The following is a 20,788-nucleotide window of genomic DNA, read 5'->3' on the forward strand; positions in this document are numbered from 1 at the left end:
GCATGAGCTGTGTGCCGGGCATGATTCTCAGTTCTTGATGAGTCAGACTGTTTCCCCCTAAGATGGAGATGGGGCTTCCCTGGTGGCTCAAGACGATAAAAAAAAGAGTCTGCCTGCAATGCAGGAGACCCAGGTTCAATCCCTGGGTCAGGAAGATCCCCTGGAGGAGGGCATGGCAACCCACTCCAGTATTCTTGCCTGGAGAATCTCGCAGTCAGAGGAGCCTGGCAGGCTATAGCCCATGGGGTTGCAAAGAGGTGGACACGACCGAGCAACTAACGCTTTTATTTTCTTTTCAAGAAGTAGATACAGCTGCCTCCATTGTTGACAGGTGAGCAACCCAAAGCGTTGAGGAGATAGCAGCTTGGCCAGGTCATGCTGCCAGGAAGTCATAGAACTAGAATTCAGAACACACCCTCTGGCTCCAGAATCTTCCACTTAAATGATTTTTCTTCGCTCTTAACATGGTGGGATGGTTGGTTTCTTTTTCAGCATTAAGTTTGCATTCCTGAGATAAACCCCTGGACATTTTGTCCCCTTCACTGAATTCCGTCTTGTTGATTCTCTGTCTGGTATGTTCATGTCTGTTTTACTAAGGGCAGCTAGGCAGTGATGTTCCTTTTCCAGTATTCTCATTAGGTTTGCATCTTAGGGGTTATACAAGCCGACGGATCAAAAATTGCTTTCCTAAGGACCTGTAGTCCCATAGTTTACGTCTCTCCCCTGGATTAGTTGGCAGAATCTGACTTTAAAAGGTATTGCTTTGGTCTCTATCGCAACCAGTCATTTCTGTCTTTGTGGTCCAAAAGCAGCCATCAAAAGTGCATAGACCATTGAGACTAGCTGTGTTTCAATAAAACTTTATTTATAATAACAAGCCAGGGGCCAGATTTGGCCCAGAGGATACAGCTTGCAGACTCTTGTCTGAGACGGCCCATAGAATACATATGTTTCTTCCTGTCCAGGGAGCCTGGACGCAGTGTTGGTATCCTGAGCATTTATTACCTCCCTGTCTTTTGAACATGTCTGTAGCCCTCCCTTGTCTATGCGTGTATTTCCCATCCTTGGTTCTCTTGTACCAGAGACATCATTTTGCCATATTTGCGTACACCTTAAAGTGTTTTGTTAATATTTACTTACATTTTTCCTTAAATTGAAGCAGTTAACTTTTCACTAAATTTTCAAATACGTCTACTATTGTGTTTGCATAATGCATAATTAAAAAAAATAAAAATTGTTAGATTTTAAAATATCTCCCCCCCGTGCTTTGTAAAATTGTTTCGGGTACCATCAGAGGTACGGGCACTCTCCAGGAATCCGATGTGCCCGGATTAAGCAGCTGTCAGGATTTTCAGCTCTACCAAGTGTTTCCCGCTGGCCCTGTTGAGTGGTGGCACCGCCCTAGGGCTAGCGTTGGAAGGGGACACACGAGAGGAGCAAGTCTTTTTCTCCCCACCCAGGGAATTAAACAGGCGTCTTGACACAGGGGAGGCTAAACTCGAGTTGACGGTGTTCACAGAGGAGCCGGGGAGGGGTGCAGACAGAAGGAGGCGTTTGAGCTAGAACTCTTCAGGGGAAAAAGGAAGCAGACCATTTCAAGCAAAATCGTCAAGAGCCCGCATTAACGTTACAAGCTCCAGCAAAAGCCGGCTACACCGTTTAGGGGTGAAGAAGCATCTTGGCAAGAAGTACAAAGTATACAGGATGGGAGGAAAAGGAAGGAAGTGCAGGGGCTCTGGGTCACGGGCAGCAAGTGAAGGCCAGGGTGTCCGACGGGAGGCCCGTTGGCTAGTTTTTGAAAATGAAATCTGAAGGCCGTGTGCATCAGGGGTGACGCTCCGTGAAAACTGAGACTCCACCAGAACAGTGTGCATGCTAAGTCGCTTCAGTTATGTCCAACTGCCTCTTTGCAACCCTATGGACTATAAGCCCACCAGGCTTCCTCTGTCCTTCTCCAGGCGGGGTTACTGGAGAGGGTTGCTGTGTCTACCTCCAGGATTTTCCCGACCCAGGGATCGAACCCCGCGTCTCCTGCCTTGGAGGCAAACTCTTTACCATCTCAGGCACCAGGGAAGGAAGCCCCAGGCAGAATGTTGGCTGAGACTAATGAGTCACTGGGAGAACTGCTGATACTGTGTTAGGTGAGAAAGAACAGGGGTGTGAAATCCTAGGACCGCAAGAATTAAACGTGTAAAAAAATCAATTTACAGAGGTAAGAGGGGCTGGAGGAGATTACCCCCGGGTAGGAACAGCAGTTGCATCAAGCATCTAGTGATGTGACTGTTCCCTCTCTCTTCCAAACTGCTTTCTCTGTTTCTCCTCCCCCTACGTCGTGTGTGTTGTTTATTATTGTAATTTTTAATGGTGTCATCCATCGTAAATCTCTGTGTTGGCGGTCGTGGTTGAATTCCCCAATTAAACAAAATAGTGAGTCCAAGCTTTATGAGGGTTCAAGGGCTGGTGGGGGTGATGGGGCCAAAAGGGGCTGGCTGCAAACCTTGCTTCTCTGCGTGGCGGCTGGAAGCCAGGGCTGGGGTCTGGGGGAGTGCGCCCCGATGCCCCTTGTGGGCGAGCTGCCTCCCCTTGCAGTTTGTCGGCCCCGGGAGGAAATAGCACCCTGCATTTATAACCTGACTAATGCCTTCTCCTCCTGGAGCCCTCCCAGGTTTGGGGGATATTAAACATCTTGGCAGGCCCGCACTCAGCCGCCACCCCTGGGGTCCAGGCCAGATGTTAGAAGCAAAAACCCTATTTTTAACGAGGTCCTCCTGCTATTTCTTTTGGGCGCCTTCCAAGCAGTTCCATTTTACACCAAATTCCACGTTATAGCAGGTCAGTGGGAGTAGGTCTGCAGCTCTGAGAGCAGCCTGCCTGCGCTCAAGTTTTTCTCCAGCAAGATAGTAGAGAATTAGGACAGAAAGCGGGGCTGGGTCTCGGGGCTGGGGGGTGGGGGGGAGTTGGTTTGGATGAAATGTAAAGTCAGTGTGCGTGTGTGCAGTGATTGCAGATCGCGGAGGCAAAAGCAACTCTCAGCAAAGACTTGTGCTGCTGACCAGAAATGAAACTGGGGTTAGCGGTTTTGTGTGGCTTCCCGGACAGAAAAGGTAATCCTCTGGCGAGACAAATCCATCACATCCAAAAAGAAGAAGTGAACTGATGATGAATTAGCCCCCAAAGATGAGGGGATGGTATCTTACTCTCCTGCCTTGTCTGTTTACAGTGAGTGTGTGTGTGTGTCCTGTGTCTGTCTGTGTCTGTCTGTGTCTGTGTCTGTGTGTGGTGCTCTGTGTCTGTCTGTGTCTGTGTGTGTGTGTGTCTGTGTCGCCTCCCACATCCAGGTCTAGGTTTCTGTCCCTAACTCACGTCTTTCCGCCAGTCTGGTGGGGTCTCTCCCCAGCCTCTCCTCAGATTCCCCGGTCTGGGGGGCCCACCTCCAGCCTCTCCGTTGCCTTCTGTACTGCTGTGTTCATTGTGTATTTCCCAAGCATTCTTTCAACATGATCCCACACTGAGAGCATTGCCATTTGCTGACCACTCTTCCTCCCTGCAAAAGAGGAACTCCCTCTGACCCGTAACCTCATCCAGGTTTCACGTGAAAATGTCAGAACCACTGTCATCTATTTCTCGTTCACGGTGTCTTTCCGACTGCCTCCATGCCCAGTCCTCTCCCCTCGCCTTTCTGTCAGCCGGGCACTCCCTGTATCTTATCAGTGTTTCCATCTGTTGCATTTGTTCTGTCTGAGTGACTGTAGGTCCCATTTACTGAGCATGAGCTGTGTGCCGGGCATGATTCTCAGTTCTTGATGAGTCAGACTGTTTCCCCCTAAGATGGAGATGGGGCTTCCCTGGTGGCTCAAGACGATAAAAAAAGAGTCTGCCTGCAATGCAGGAGACCCAGGTTCAATCCCTGGGTCAGGAAGATCCCCTGGAGGAGGGCATGGCAACCACTCCAGTATTCTTGCGGAGAATCTCGCAGTCAGAGGAGCCTGGCAGGCTATAGCCCATGGGGTTGCAAAGAGGTGGACACGACCGAGCAACTAACGCTTTTATTTTCTTTTCAAGAAGTAGATACAGCTGCCTCCATTGTTGACAGGTGAGCAACCCAAAGCGTTGAGGAGATAGCAGCTTGGCCAGGTCATTGCTGCAGGAAGTCATAGAACTAGAATCAGAACACACCCTCTGGCTCCAGAATCTTCCACTTAAATGATTTTTCTTCGCTCTTAACATGGTGGGATGGTTGGTTTCTTTTTCAGCATTAAGTTTGCATTCCTGAGATAAACCCCTGGACATTTTGTCCCCTTCACTGAATTCCGTCTTGTTGATTCTCTGTCTGGTATGTTCATGTCTGTTTTACTAAGGGCAGCTAGGCAGTGATGTTCCTTTTCCAGTATTCTCATTAGGTTTGCATCTTAGGGGTTATACAAGCCGACGGATCAAAAATTGCTTTCCTAAGGACCTGTTAGTCCCATAGTTTACGTCTCTCCCCTGGATTAGTTGGCAGAATCTGACTTATAAAGGTATTGCTTTGGTCTCTATCGCAACCAGTCATTCTGTCTTTGTGGTCCAAAAGCGGAAGATCCACTGGAGAAGGGATAGGCTACCCGCTCCAGTATTCTTGGGCTCAGCTGGTAAAACAAAGAATCCGCCTGCAGTGCGGAAGATCTGGGTTCGATGCCGGGTTGGTAAGATCCCCTGGAGAAGGGATAGGCTACCCACTCCAGGATTCCTGCCTGGAGAATTCCATGGGGTCACAAGCATTGGATACAACTGAGCGACTTTCACAGAATTTAGTAACCATTCACTCGCAGTGGGTTACAGCAAAAAGATACGGATTATAAGCTACTTCATAGTGGTATATGGGGTACTTGAGGTTGCTGAGGTTGCTGAGATCGTGGAAGTGTTCTCAGTGAAGTAAATAAGGTTAATCATGTGAGGTGCTGCATATGTGAGCTGACCTTATTGTGTAGCTCTTCCACAATGTATATCCCGTGTCAGATCATCACCTTGTATACCCCAAACTTACACTTTGTTACATGGCACTTAGGTCTCAAGAAAAGTCAATCGAAAAGATCAACAAGTTCATCAAAGTCGATGCCACGTCTCCATTTTTGTTACATCCCTCTTAATCGTGTAGATTGAGTGTATATTTTGTTTGTTCGGCTGTGTATACAGTATCCAGTAGAGCCTTTGTTTGAATTGATAGCTCCAGTTTTTCTCCATTGAGATATAATCCGTACGTGGGTGCCAAGTGACTCTGGTGAACTATGGACTGGGGGAATTCTCCAGGCAAGAATTCTCCAGAGTGCCTTGCCCTCCTCCCGGGATCTTCCATCCCAGGGATCAAACTTGCATCTCTTAAGTCTCCTGCATTGGCAGGAGGGTTCTTTACCCCTAGCAGCACCTGGGAACAACCCCCACCCCCCTCCCAAGTGAAAAAGAGCCAGGTTACAGTCAGCCGAGGGCAAAGGTGCGTGGGGCCCAGTCCAGGAGAACCAGGCACAGACTTGCCGGTGTCCCCTCCTGGCTGAGCAGTGTGATGATACCTGGTTCTCCAGCAGCATGTCTGATGGCAAAGGGGCTGAGCTGCTAGCCTCCCGAGCTTTGCCATCCCAGGCTTTTATGTGGACCTGCAACTCTTGTCAAAGGGACAGGAGCACCTGGGCAGACCCAGGCTGTCCACCCAGCCCCAGTCCCCTCCAGGTGGACACCTGTGGTGTGTGGTTGTGTATCGGTCACGTGTGTTTTTACTTCACGTTTGAAAACTCACTGTAAAGAGTGTAGGGGCGGGTAAGTAGCTGGAGAACGTGATATCCACGCCTCTCACATAGAAGAGCGTAAAGCACCCCCCAGGAGAGCTTTGTCGGGGCAGGGCTGCACACACCTCCCGCAGGCAAAAGCTTGCCCACCGTTTCCTTTGCAGGACAGAGCTCAGTCTGGGGGGCCGATCTCCCCTTAGGCCCCTTAGGGCTTTCGAAAGACCCTGCACTGTGTGGGGGTCATCCTCATCCCAAACCCTCTTTGAGTGGTGCCCGTTGCCAACGAGCTCCTCTTCATTCAGAAAAAGAGTGTCTTCCTGAACTGCCCTTTGGGTGTGACGAAAACCCACTGAAGCGTAGCAAAACGGAACCGTGGCGCAGTTGCTCTTGATGCATCCCCGAGGTTCACGGTCCTCTCGATTCCCCACGCGGCTGAGGTTGTGCCGTCTTTTCTGAGTGTGCTGCTTTCCGTCGTCCGTGCGGTCAAAGCTCAGATTCAAGGTTTGCCATTCCTGTGCTTGCTGGCTTCTCAGAGAATCGGGAGAAAGCAGTTCGCTAGAAAAGCACTTGAGAATCGGCCGAGTGTTTCTAAGTTCTTGTTTAGTCTCCCAGCCACGTCTGATTCTTTTGCGACCCCGTGGACTTTAGCCCCCATCCCCCACCCCCCAGGCTCCTCTGTCCGTGGGATTTTTTTGGGCGAGAATGCTGGAGTGGGTTGCCACTTCCTTCAGCAGGGAGTCGTCCCAACCCAGGGATTGGACCCGCGTCTCCTGGGTCTCCTGCCTTGGCAGGTGTATTCTTTGCCACTGAGCCACCTGGGAAGCCTGCATGTAAGTTACACTTGTTTCAGTGTGCGTCTTGCTCAATATAGCCAAATCATGTCCATGAGTATGGCCATCAGAGAAAGGTTAGGTGCTGTTGAAGAAGTCCTTAAAGCTTCTTAGGCCATTGCTTCCTCCTTTAAAGGGTGGGGACGATATGAAAAAGCCTCAGATGGTTCCCGTTTCCTTTTTTAGCTGAGATGAATTAACTGTGCTTACCACGGTGCCTGTTTCCAAAGTTCATACACCATCACATTTCAGATCCGCCTGCTCTGAAATTCTAATGTGACCTTCAAAGTGTCCAGCTTTGATGTACTTCATTCTGCCAATCACAGTTGCCTTTCTTCCTTCCAGACTCAGCGAGCCAGTCATCTGGACTGTCAGACACAACACTGTCCTTTTTTCCCCAAGTTTCTGTCTGTAGCCTTAGTGATGTCTCCTCTGTCCACGTCTAAAATGCCACGATCCCCAAGGTGACATCCTTTTTTCTTTCCCTCCCACATCCAGGTCTAGGTTTCTGTCCCTAACTCACGTCTTCTCTGCCAGTCTGGTGGGGTCTCTCCCCAGCCTCTCCTCAGATTCCCCGGTCTGGGGGGCCCACCTCCAGCCTCTCCGTTGCCTTCTGTACTGCTGTGTTCATTGTGTATTTCCCAAGCATTCTTCAACATGATCCCACACTGAGAGCATTGCCATTTGCTGACCACTCTTCCTCCCCTGCAAAGAGGAACTCCCTCTGACCCCGTAACCTCATCCAGGTTTCACGTGAAAATGTCAGAACCACTGTCATCTATTTCTCGTTCACGGTGTCTTTCCGACTGCCTCCATGCCCAGTCCTCTCCCCCTCGCCTTTCTGTCAGCCGGGCACTCCCTGTATCTTATCAGTGTTTCCATCTGTTGCATTGTTCTGTCTGAGTGACTGTAGGTCCCATTTACTGAGCATGAGCTGTGTGCCGGGCATGATTCTCAGTTCTTGATGAGTCAGACTGTTTCCCCCTAAGATGGAGATGGGGCTTCCCTGGTGGCTCAAGACGATAAAAAAAAGAGTCTGCCTGCAATGCAGGAGACCCAGGTTCAATCCCTGGGTCAGGAAGATCCCCTGGAGGAGGGCATGGCAACCCACTCCAGTATTCTTGCCTGGAGAATCTCGCAGTCAGAGGAGCCTGGCAGGCTATAGCCCATGGGGTTGCAAAGAGGTGGACACGACCGAGCAACTAACGCTTTTATTTTCTTTTCAAGAAGTAGATACAGCTGCCTCCATTGTTGACAGGTGAGCAACCCAAAGCGTTGAGGAGATAGCAGCTTGGCCAGGTCATGCTGCCAGGAAGTCATAGAACTAGAATTCAGAACACACCCTCTGGCTCCAGAATCTTCCACTTAAATGATTTTTCTTCGCTCTTAACATGGTGGGATGGTTGGTTTCTTTTTCAGCATTAAGTTTGCATTCCTGAGATAAACCCCTGGACATTTTGTCCCCTTCACTGAATTCCGTCTTGTTGATTCTCTGTCTGGTATGTTCATGTCTGTTTTACTAAGGGCAGCTAGGCAGTGATGTTCCTTTTCCAGTATTCTCATTAGGTTTGCATCTTAGGGGTTATACAAGCCGACGGATCAAAAATTGCTTTCCTAAGGACCTGTAGTCCCATAGTTTACGTCTCTTCCCTGGATTAGTTGGCAGAATCTGACTTTAAAAGGTATTGCTTTGGTCTCTATCGCAACCAGTCATTTCTGTCTTTGTGGTCCAAAAGCAGCCATCAAAAGTGCATAGACCATTGAGAGTAGCTGTGTTTCAATAAAACTTTATTTATAATAACAAGCCAGGGGCCAGATTTGGCCCAGAGGATACAGCTTGCAGACTCTTGTCTGAGACGGCCCATAGAATACATATGTTTCTTCCTGTCCAGGGAGCCTGGACGCAGTGTTGGTATCCTAAGCATTTATTACCTCCCTGTCTTTTGAACATGTCTGTAGCCCTCCCTTGTCTATGTGTGTATTTCCCATCCTTGGTTCTCTTGTACCAGAGACATCATTTTGCCATATTTGCGTACACCTTAAAGTATTTTGTTAATATTTACTTACATTTTTCCTTAAATTGAAGCAGTTAACTTTTCACTAAATTTTCAAATACGTCTGCTATTGTGTTTGCATAATGCATAATTAAAAAAAATAAAAATTGTTAGATTTTAAAATATCTCCCCCCCGTGCTTTGTAAAATTGTTTCAGGTACCATCAGAGGTACGGGCACTCTCCAGGAATCCGATGTGCCCGGATTAAGCAGCTGTCAGGATTTTCAGCTCTACCAAGTGTTTCCCGCTGGCCCTGTTGAGTGGTGGCACCGCCCTAGGGCTAGCGTTGGAAGGGGACACACGAGAGGAGCAAGTCTTTTTCTCCCCACCCAGGGAATTAAACAGGCGTCTTGACACAGGGGAGGCTAAACTCGAGTTGACGGTGTTCACAGAGGAGCCGGGGAGGGGTGCAGACAGAAGGAGGCGTTTGAGCTAGAACTCTTCAGGGGAAAAAGGAAGCAGACCATTTCAAGCAAAATCGTCAAGAGCCCGCATTAACGTTACAAGCTCCAGCAAAAGCCGGCTACACCGTTTAGGGGTGAAGAAGCATCTTGGCAAGAAGTACAAAGTATACAGGATGGGAGGAAAAGGAAGGAAGTGCAGGGGCTCTGGGTCACGGGCAGCAAGTGAAGGCCAGGGTGTCCGACGGGAGGCCCGTTGGCTAGTTTTTGAAAATGAAATCTGAAGGCCGTGTGCATCAGGGGTGACGCTCCGTGAAAACTGAGACTCCACCAGAACAGTGTGCATGCTAAGTCGCTTCAGTTATGTCCAACTGCCTCTTTGCAACCCTATGGACTATAAGCCCACCAGGCTTCCTCTGTCCTTCTCCAGGCGGGGTTACTGGAGAGGGTTGCTGTGTCTACCTCCAGGATTTTCCCGACCCAGGGATCGAACCCGCGTCTCCTGCCTTGGAGGCAAACTCTTTACCATCTCAGGCACCAGGGAAGGAAGCCCCAGGCAGAATGTTGGCTGAGACTAATGAGTCACTGGGAGAACTGCTGATACTGTGTTAGGTGAGAAAGAACAGGGGTGTGAAATCCTAGGACCGCAAGAATTAAACGTGTAAAAAAATCAATTTACAGAGGTAAGAGGGGACTGGAGGAGATTACCCCCGGGTAGGAACAGCAGTTGCATCAAGCATCTAGTGATGTGACTGTTCCCTCTCTCTTCCAAACTGCTTTCTCTGTTTCTCCTCCCCTACGTCGTGTGTGTGTTTATTGTTGTAATTTTTAATGGTGTCATCCATCGTAAATCTCTGTGTTGGCGGTCGTGGTTGAATTCCCCAATTAACAAAATAGTGAGTCCAAGCTTTATGAGGGTTCAAGGGCTGGTGGGGGTGATGGGGCCAAAAGGGGCTGGCTGCAAACCTTGCTTCTCTGCGTGGCGGCTGGAAGCCAGGGCTGGGGTCTGGGGGAGTGCGCCCCGATGCCCCTTGTGGGCGAGCTGCCTCCCCTTGCAGTTTGTCGGCCCCGGGAGGAAATAGCACCCTGCATTTATAACCTGACTAATGCCTTCTCCTCCTGGAGCCCTCCCAGGTTTGGGGGATATTAAACATCTTGGCAGGCCCGCACTCAGCCGCCACCCCTGGGGTCCAGGCCAGATGTTAGAAGCAAAACCCTATTTTTAACGAGGTCCTCCTGCTATTTCTTTTGGGCGCCTTCCAAGCAGTTCCATTTTACACCAAATTCCACGTTATAGCAGGTCAGTGGGAGTAGGTCTGCAGCTCTGAGAGCAGCCTGCCTGCGCTCAAGTTTTTCTCCAGCAAGATAGTAGAGAATTAGGACAGAAAGCGGGGCTGGGTCTCGGGGCTGGGGGGTGGGGGGGAGTTGGTTTAGATGAAATGTAAAGTCAGTGTGCATGTGTGCAGTGATTGCAGATCGCGGAGTCAAAAGCAACTCTCAGCAAAGACTTGTGCTGCTGACCAGAAATGAAACTGGGGTTAGCGGTTTTGTGTGGCTTCCCGGACAGAAAAGGTAATCCTCTGGCGAGACAAATCCATCACATCCAAAAAGAAGAAGTGAACTGATGATGAATTAGCCCCCAAAGATGAGGGGATGGTATCTTACTCTCCTGCCTTGTCTGTTTACAGTGAGTGTGTGTGTGTGTCTGTGTCTGTCTGTGTCTGTCTGTGTCTGTGTCTGTGTGTGGGTGTCTGTGTCTGTCTGTGTCTGTGTGTGTCTGTGTGTGTGTGTGTGTGTGTGTGTGTGTGTGTGTGTGTGTCTGTGTGTCTGTGTGTTTTGATTTATTGGACCCAACTGCCACTTAACTGGGCTTCCCTGGTGGCTCAGATGGTAAAGTGTCTGCCTGTAATGTGGGAGACCTGGGTTCGATCCCTGGGTTGGGAAGATTCCCTGGAGAAGGAAATGGCAACCCACTGCAGTACTCTTGCCTGGAAGATTCCATGGATGGAGGAGCCTGGTAGGCTACAGTCCATGGGGTCACAAAGAGTCAGGACACGACTGAGCGACTTCAGCGGTTCAGCACTTAACTGGGCTCAGTGGTAAAGAATCCACCTGCCAGCATAGGAGTCTTGGATTCGATCCCTGGGTTGGGAAGATCCCCTGGAGAAAGAAATGGCAACCCACTCCAGTATCCCTATCTGGGAGATCCCATGGACAGAGGCGCCTGGCGGGTTACAGTCCACTGGGTCACAGAGAGTCAGACACAGCTCAGTGACTAAACAACATCAGCCATTTCACCTCCCTCCAGCCTCTCTTCCGTGTTTATTGGTTGCCTGTACTCTCGCCAACTCCCCCGCACCTGAATCTCCTGGTGTGCCACACCGAGAGGAAGGCAGGCCGTGTTGCAGGCCTCTGCGGTTCTGTGGCAGAAAACTACGATCCAGGAAGAACGGATGGAGGAGAATGGACAAGGAGTGCTCACTGCTCGGCGTCCAGGGATGCTCCAGAAACAAGGAGGCACTGATCTACCTTAGAATCCACACTTTCGTTTCCAGAGATGATCCCATTGTTAGGTGCCATCCCCGTTTGTTGTTGACTCGCTGAGTCGTGTCCGACTCTTTGCGACCCCATGGACCACAGCACGCCAGGCTTCCCTGTCCATCACCACCTCCCAAAGCTTGCTCAAACTCATATCCGTTGAGTCGGTGAGGCCGTCCAACCATCTCATCCTCTGTCGTCCCCTTCTCCTCCCACCTTCAGTCTTCCCCAGCATCAGGGTCTTTTTCAAAGAGTTCGCTCTTCCCATCAGGTGGCCAAAGGATTGGGGCTTCAGCTTCAGCATCAGTCCTTCCAGTGAATATTCAGGACTGATCTCCTTTAAGATGGGCTGGTTGGATCTCCTTGCAGTCCAAGGGACTCTCAAGAGTCTTCTCCAGCACCACAGTTCAGAAGCATCCGTTGTTTGGCGCTCAGCCTTTTTTTATTGTCCAGCTCTCACATCCGTACACGACTGCTGGAAAAATCACAGCTTTGACTGTTGAGACCTCTGTCAGCAAAGCACCGTCTCTGGCTTTCCATACGCTGTCTACGTTTGTCATGGCACTTCTTCCAAGGAGCAAGCGTCTTCATTTCACGGCTGCAGTCACCATCTGCAGTGATTTTTGAACTGGGCTTCCATCCTCATAGCCAGTTGGAATGGATGAGTGTCCTGACCAGTGGCAGCTTGACATTCACTGATTGTAGGGTTGGACCGATGGCCAGAGCCAGTGGGCTCTCTTTCTCTCTCTCTCTGAGAGGTGGCTCTCGTGAAAATCACGTTACAGACCTCCCAGGCACGCAGACTCTAACTCTCGTCTGTCCAGTGGGCAGCGTTCCCATTGAGCTGCTTGCTCACCCTCGTTTCCATAAAGCTGTAGTCTCAGTTCCTGTCTATTTCTCGGTGATGTGGCCCCTGGTGCGATAAGCTTTCTTGTATCCCCGGCAGTGTGGTGTGGCCCGGCCCCTTCCCACAGGAACTGCAAGTCACGGGTTCTTGGTGGCCTTAATCTCTGTGTGACGTCATTCGCTCACCTCCATAAATCAAGATCTCGCGGGTTCAGTTGGGACGATGAGGTCGTTCCTTCCTCTGTATAGAATTTTAGAATTGAAAGGGACCTTGGCGACACCTAATTCTGCCTGTTTTGTTGGTTAGAGAAGGAAGCTACCGAGGGCAGGCCCAGGCTGGTGAAGTGTGTTCTCTCCACAAATAGAAAGTTGTTCAGTTGCTCAGTTGTATCTGACTCTGCGACCCCATGGACTGCAGCACGCCAGGCCTCCCAGTCCATCACCATCTCCCAGAGTTTGCTCAGACTCATGTCCATTTGAGTTGATGATTCCATCCCACCACCTCATCCTCTGTCGCCCCCTTCGTAATAAAAGGAAACTGTAGCAAATGCATGGAATGTTGTTCAAAGCCTTAGCAACTGCACACCAACACACCCTCTGGTGACAAGCAGAGGTGTTCCAGGTGTTGCCCCCATCTCCCTCTGGGCGACAGAAGTGCCCACACTTCACAACCAGGAACCACCGTTGTACACCAAGGGAGCAGAGTCTTAAGCAGAGGTGTCCTGCAGGAAAGTGGTATATATGCTTCTCGCAAAGGCAGCCTGGCGAGGTATAGTGAGAGATGGCCAAACTTCTTATCGCAGGAAATGAGAGGTTTGCAGGGCTACGCTCGGGTCTGCAGACTCTTCACTGCTTTTGAGATTGAGAGTGAGTCCTCGGTTCCTTGTGTCAGATCAGCCAGGTTACCGTGACGGCCTTGGGTCCTGTCGACTAGCTCTAGGTGCTGACACTTAGGGAAGTACTCGGTGAACAGCGGCTACTGATGCCGTCACCTTGTCAATCACACAGAGCAGAAGGCGCGTCTCAGGGCCTTTCCGGCTGCTGTGACAAAAGGCTGCAGACCGAGAGGCTCGTAAACACCAACAGTTTGTTTCGCACCGTTACGGAGGATAGGAATTCCCAGGTGCCGGCGGAGTCACTGTGGGCTGCTGAGAGGCCAGGAAGGTGTTGTGGGAAGAAAGTCGTATGTGGTCCTGCAGATAACAGTCATGAACTGAGTGTTTGCCCGTGTCGATGTTTGGACACTAACCCCATTCGTGAGGACCCCACCCTCGTGTCCTAATCACCTCCTTGACACCACCACCTTCAGTTCAGTTCAGTCACTCAGTCGTGTCCGACTCTGCAACCCATTGAACCACAGCACGCCAGGCTTCCCTGTCCATCACCAACTCCTGGAGTTTACCCAAACTCATGTTCATTGAGATCCAAGCATTTCATCCTCTGTTATCCCCTTCTTCTCCTGCCCTCAATCTTTCTCAGCATCAGGGTCTTTTCAAATGAGTCAGCTCTTCGCATCAGGTGGCCAAAGTATTGGAGCTTCAGCTTCAGCATCAGTCCGTCCAAAGAACACCCAGGACTAATCTCCTCTAGAATGGACTGGTTGGATCTCCTTGCAGTCCAAGGGACTCTCAAGAGTCTTCTCCAGCCCCACAGTTCAGAAGCAGACACCACCACCTTACGGAGTGCATCTTCAGCGTATGAATGTTGGGAGACAGGCATTTCGTCCATAGCAGTGAGAAAGGGAAGAATGGATGCGGGGTAGACTGACACTTGCTTTCATGTGGTCTGTGTCTGCGGGTCCATATATATATATATTTGCACACACGTCTGTGGTACACATATATATACATACATATATTCGTACATATGTGTATGCATGGGCTTCCCAGGTGGCACAGTTGGTAAAGAATCCACCTGCCAGTGTAGGAGATGCCAGAGACGTGGGTTCGATCCTTGGGTCAGGAAGATCCCCTGGAGGAGGCAATGGCAACCCACTGCAGTATTCTTGCCTGGAGAATCCCATGGGCAGAGGAGCCTGGCGGGCTGCAGTCTAAGGGGTCACAGAGAGGTGGACACAGCTAAGCTATTGAACATACAGACACATAAGTGTGTATATACAATATACACGTAATAGTCAAGTTGGCACACGATTCCTATAAAGGAGCATATCCTAAATATTTTTGACTTTGTGGCCCATCTGGAGGAGGGCATGGCAACCCACCTCAGTATCCTTGCCTGGAGAATCCCCATGGATAGAGGAGCCTGCCAGGCTACAGTCCCTGGAGTCGCAAAGAGTCAGACACGACGGAGCAGTGAACACTTTAACTTGCGGCCCATACTGTGTGTCTTACAACGACTCAGTTCTGCCGTTGCAGTGTGAAAGCATCCACAGATAGCGTATCAACTCATGGGCAACAACTGCTCCAATAAAACTTGATTGATAAACACAGGCAGCGTGGGCCCTGGGCTGCATATCCCTGGTCTAGACAATTTTCATATCGTGCCCGCTGGCTTTGGATAGCTGTCAGTATTCCCAGTATTGCGTCTATGAAGTCCTTAATAAAGACTCTGCATTTAGTGCCTCAAACAAGTGCCTGTAATGCTGCCTTTAATGTTAAGAGTTGGACACGCTTTGTCGTATGCAACTCTTTGTGACCCCATGGACTATACCGTCGACGGGATTCTCCAGGCCAGGATACCAGAGTAGGTAGCCTTTCCCCTCTCCAGGGGATCTTCCCAACCAAGGTGCCTTTGTTTCAGCTGAAGGTGGACCGCCGGCCTCACAGCTGCCCGAATATTACATGTCTGCCTTTCTCCGCTGAATAAGCAGTGTTTCCAAGGGCCAGTGAGTGATTCTTCAGCAGGTTCTGCTGATGAATCAGGCCAACATTTAATTGGGCAGGATGGTTCACTGCACAGCTCGAATGGTTTGGGAGGCCATTTGTGAAAGAGGTCTGGCTTAGTGGTTTAGCAGTGGTTTAGTTTTTAATCTGTTTGGGTTGCCTGGTGGGTGAGGCACATCCATGCCCACACTGCTTTCCTAGCACCTGTCACCCCAGATGGGAAGAACAGTGCTCTTCAAGATCTTATTATTTTTAACGTATTGTTTGTGTTGAAGCATAGTGGATCTACAGTGTGTTAGTTTCAGATGTATAGCACCAGATCTTTCTTTTCAATGTATTGTTTTTATTGAAGGATAGTTGATGTACGGTATGTGTGTGTTTTGGGTGTTTAGCAAGCGAAAGTGAAAGTCGCTCAGTTGTGTCCAGCTCTTTTCGACTCCATGGACTATGGGATTCTCCAGGCCCAAATACTGGGGTGGGTGACCTTTCCCTTCTGCAGGGGATCTTCCCAACCCAGGGATGGAACCCAGGTCTCCTGCACTGCAGGCGGATTCTCTACCAGCTGAGCCACCAGGGAAGCCCCATAAACGTATACGTATATATTCTTTTCAAACTTCTGTCACTTTATAGGTTATTGCACGGTGTTGACTGTCGTCGTGTGTGCCTTGCAGTAGGTCCTTGTTGGTTATCTGTTCTCTGAATGGTATTGTGTCTCTGTTCATCCCAGGCTGCTAATTATCCCTTCCCTACCTTCCCCTTTAGTAACCACAAGTTTGTTTTCTAAATCTGGATGTCTGTTTCTGTTTGGTAAATAAGTACATTAGTTAGTGCTTTTTTTTTTTTTTTAAGAGCCTCTATATACAGGTGATATCATTTGGTTTTTGTCTTTCTCTGTCTGACTCACTTCGCTTAGTATGATAGTGTCCAGTTCCATCCACGTTGCTGCAAATGGCATTGTTTCATTGCTTTTCTTGGCTCAGTAAGAGTCCATTTTCTGTATGTACCGTGTCTTGTTTATCTGTTCACCTGTTGATGGACATCTCGGTTGTTTGCATGTCTTGCCTATTGTAAATAATGCTGCAATGGACAGCATTAGGGTGCATACTTAACTCTTGATGGTCTTGCTGTGCCTTATAGAAAATGTAGTATAAATCTTTCCCTTGCTGGATTAGACAGTGAAGAATCCGCCTGTAGTGCAGGAGGCCTGGGTTTGATCCCTGGGTTGGGAAGATCCCTTGAAGGAGGGCATGGCAACCCACTCCAGTATGCTTTCCTGGAGAATCCCATGGACAGAGGAGCCTGGCGGGCTACAGTCCATGGAGGTCACAAAGAGCTGGGCACGACTGAGTGGCTAAGCACATGGAGACCTTTCCCATTTTAGCATGATTATCCCCTTTTTTCCTCTTCAGAAATACTCTGACTTCACCTGGTTATCTGCCCGTGCCCCCGCTCCCCCCTCCCCCCATTACTGTGTGTTTCCTGAATTCTCTGATTTGCTTTTTAGTGACAGCAATCCACCCGTGGTGTTTATAAATGGAGCACAAGTGTGTAGACCTGAGGACTGTCATTAAGGGGGGTGTGGTTCCTGTGGGTCTTTGGTTCTCTGCCGTGGCGGGGTTCGTTAGACGTTTTTCGGTTGTCATGACTGAGGAAGGCTTGCTACTAACATCTAGTCTGTATTGAGACGTCCCTATTGGTGCAGTGGTTAGAACCCCACACGTTCACTGCCACGGCCGTGGATTCAGGCCCTGGTTCGGTAACTAAGATCATGCGGGGCAGGGCACCATGCAGGGCAGCCAAAAACAAAAAAACAAAAAAAAAACAAAAACCAAACGTCTAGGGTGTGGAGATCATAGATGCTGCTAAACATCTTGTAATGCCTAGGACACAGCGCTCCTCACAACAAAGAACAGTTCGGTCCAGATGTCACGGTTGAGAAACCTTCCTGAGAAGTGCTTCATCGGGGGCGCCTCCTAGGTAGTGGGCAGGTCTGCAGGCTTCAGCGACTGCTCCAGTGGACACCAACGGCAATCACACTGAGCCGTCACGTGGATCGGTCATCCAGGTGCCACCAAGCTCTCTATTCTGCCCCTTTCACCAACTTCCACGCCTGCCACTAAGCCAGTCCCGAGCGTTTCCGTCTCTACCTGCTGATACTGTGTTCTTTATTCCTCCGCGTCTTGTTGGGTGGAAGAAGGGGTGTACTGAAAGCTGAACAGGCTTAAGGCACAGAAGCTATAGGACCGGCAAGCTGCAAGTGAATATGCTCAGTAGCCTTGGAGTCCGATTGGGAGGGGTGGGTGCTGATGCTGGTGGAGGCTGGGCCACCCCAAGGGTAGCATCCTTCCCGGAGATGGCAGTCTTCCAAGGTGACTCCAGACTGAATTTTGCGAGCCTCCCCCCAGTACATACGTTTAAACGTAACCTGGGTCCATAGAGTCAAAGCTATGGTTTTTCCCGTAGTCGTGTATGGATATAAGAGTTGGACCGTAAAGAAGGCTGAGCGCCAAAGAATTGATGCTTGTGAACTGTGGTGTTGGAGACGACTCTTGAGAGTCCCTTGGATGGCAAGGAGATCCAACCAGTCCATCCTGAAGAAAATCAACCCTGAGTATTCACTGGAAGGACTTATGCTGAAACTCTAATGTTTTGGCCACCTGATGTGAAGACTGACTCACTGGAAAAGACCTTGTTCCTGGGAATGATTGAAGGCAGGAGGAGAAGCAGGCGACAGAGGATGAGATGGTGGATGGCATCACCAACTTAGTGGACATGAGTTTAAGCAAACTCTGGGAGATGCTGAAGGACAGAGGAGCCTGGTGTACGGCAGTCCGTGGGTTTGCAGAGTCGGACACAACTGAGCCACTGAACAGCTATCCCCAGTTAATACTGGGAAGTTCAGTCGTTAGGAGTTGATCAGGTCCTGAGGATGGGGCCTTTGTGAATGCAGTTAGTGCCCTTGTAAGAGGCCCCACAGAGCTTTCTTGCTCCTGAGGTTATGAGGAAAACGTAGTCATGTGTGTGGTCCATAAAGTGGTTCTCAGCAGACACTGAATGTGCCAGTGCCTTGATCTTGGAGTTTAGCCTCCAGAACTGTGAGCAATAAATGTCTGTGGCTGACACCACGCAGGCTGTGGGATTTTCCTCCAGCAGCTCAAATGGACAGAGACGTACACCAGAAGTGTGACCTCTCTCTGACGACTGCTGCTCCATCGGTTGCTGAGATGTTATTTGTCGGGGGCCCTGGCCGTAGTCCACGCTGTGCCCTGGGGGAATGCTCTGCAGAAGGTGCTACGTGGAATTTTGTGGTGGGCTGAGAGACGGGAGTCCAGCCACAAGCTTGGAGCTAGCGCGTGGCCTGTGTCAGGCCCCAAGGGTGATCTCGGGACCTGATTCATAAAAAGAAGAGAAGGGTGCAAGGGAGAGACTGCAGGCGGTCCTGTGCGTGCTTAGTCATTCAGTCATGTCCGACTCTTTGGGACCCTGTTGGCTCCTCTGTCCGTGGGGATTCTCCAGGAAAGAATACTGGAGTGGGTTGCCATTCCCTTCTCCAGGGAATGTTCCCAACCCAGGGATCGAACCCAGGGCCTGCCGCATTGCAGGCAGTTTCTTTAACTGTCTGAGCCAGCAGGGAGGGAAAGTGGTCGTGGGGAGGCTTACATGAATTAGGAAGCGTTCTTCAATTAGAAGCAAGACCTGGTCAGTTGTGGGCACCGTGTCGGAGCTGGCGGGGTGGCGTCTTGTCATTACCCCAGTGGGCGTGGTCCTGCTCTGGACCTTGTGACGACACCAGGAGGGAAGCTGATGACTCTCAGTCCTGCGTCCTGTCCCATCTGCTGGTGGAGACACGGATAAGGAGATGGAAAAAGTCAGTGAGCCAGATGGTCACCCGGGAAGAATTCTACAAGACAGAAGCGACAGTGGCCCAGAGTACGTAGGAAGGGAGTCCATGAGGTTGGGGCGTCTCTCAGCCAGTGATAACCGCTTGGTCCTTCTCTGTCTGCTGACCCAGGTTTTTCTCGTGCACCCTTGCCGGAAACTGGATGAGAGAGCTTGGAGATTAAGACTCTGTGTGTGGTGGCGGAGATGCAAAGAATAAGGTCGTTGGTGAAGACGGGGGTGGATGTTTCTGTTGTGGCAGGAGTGGTTAGGGCAAAGGAGGACCAGAGAGAGAACAAGTAAGAAGGAAAAACAGAAGGCTGATTTGCAAAGGGTCTTCCTTTGCTCATGCCCTTCCAATAACAGGAGCACAGGGACCCTGTGTTGGAGAGGGGGCCTCCAAGGTGCTCTCCTGCACAATCTCATGTAGGTGGTTCCAGCTTGTAAAGAAATAACACGGGAAGTTAATAGCAGGCTCTACAGTATTACTCTGGAAATAAATATGAATCAAGTGCCTATTGCGTATATTCTTAATAATCAGGCCATGAGGAGGAGGGGTGGGGGAAGAGAAAGGGAAGTTTGCAGACAGGGCTCTCCTTGCCTGGAGCAACACTGCCATCTTGCTGGCCGTTCTGTGTGTTGCAGAGGCTGGCTGTATTTGTTGACCCAGATGGAGGCTGGGGGACCTGGGGGTGGGCAGCCCATCATCCGGCTGATGCAGGGGGTGTCCTAGGAAAGTGAAGTGGGGAGGCGGTGTGCAGCTTTCCCCATGAGACTCCCCCCCAACCCCCCTACCCACCCCAGCACGTAGGATGAGCTGGTCTTGATGGGAAGATGTTCACAAGTGATGGCAGTGGGGTGCCCGGGACCCCCCAACAGGTGACAGAGCAGAGGGGAAGCTTATGCCTCAGACCATTCCCTCTCCAACCCGAAGGCCCCCGAAAACCTCCTTCCTGGCCCTGCAGCCTCCTTCGTTGACACGGGCCTCGTTTGTTACAGTAGTCTCCGTCTTTGAATCGCGCCTCGTTTGTTACATGTAGTCACCGGCCCAGTCTTTCTCCCTGCATATTTTCATCCAAGCAGCTCCCTGCACGCCTTTTCCATGAGCACCTTTCACCTGCCCAGTGTTGTCAGTGGGTTCGTGCTGAGGCATTTGACGAGGGTGCTGCAGGGGCTTTGCGGGTGTGGGGGACCCTTCATCCCTTAGCCAAGGGTGGGGAGGGGGGACATGCCCAGTTCCGTAAAGCGACTCAAGGTTACCCCGCGATGGGTGCAGAACCGCCTCATGTTTCTTCCCACGGTTGGCAGTGAGCTTCATTTGCCCCGAACACTGGGAGGGGGCTGGCTCCTGCCAGCAGACATCAGCGTGAGCTTCTGGAAGGAGCCGTGCAGAACCCAGGCACACAGAGCCTGGAGTCCAACTTCTGTAACGTCTACCCCAGGGCAGACTGTGGCTTCTGTTTTGCTTTTAATAATGCTGGAAAGGGTTGGGTATGGGGGAGGGGGAACTTCCCTGGCAGTCCAGTGCTTAAGACTCCTGAGCTCTCAGTGCAGGGGTGGGATGGAGCCATGGGTTCGATCCCTGGTCCGGGAACTAAGGTCCCACTTGCTGCGCTTGGTAGCCAAAAAATATTTTTAAAA

At 50.5% G+C, this 20,788-nt stretch overlaps 1 protein-coding gene across 5 annotated transcripts in view; it reads left to right on the forward strand.

Annotated features, from left to right (window-relative positions):
- TBL1X (transducin beta like 1X-linked) overlaps window positions 1-20,788 on the forward strand; it is a 266,324-nt gene that overhangs the window by 209,990 nt on the left and 35,546 nt on the right. The window lies entirely within an intron of this gene.

Source organism: Capra hircus, assembly GCF_001704415.2.
Source record: "Capra hircus breed San Clemente chromosome X unlocalized genomic scaffold, ASM170441v1, whole genome shotgun sequence".
NCBI lineage: Eukaryota > Metazoa > Chordata > Mammalia > Artiodactyla > Bovidae > Capra > Capra hircus.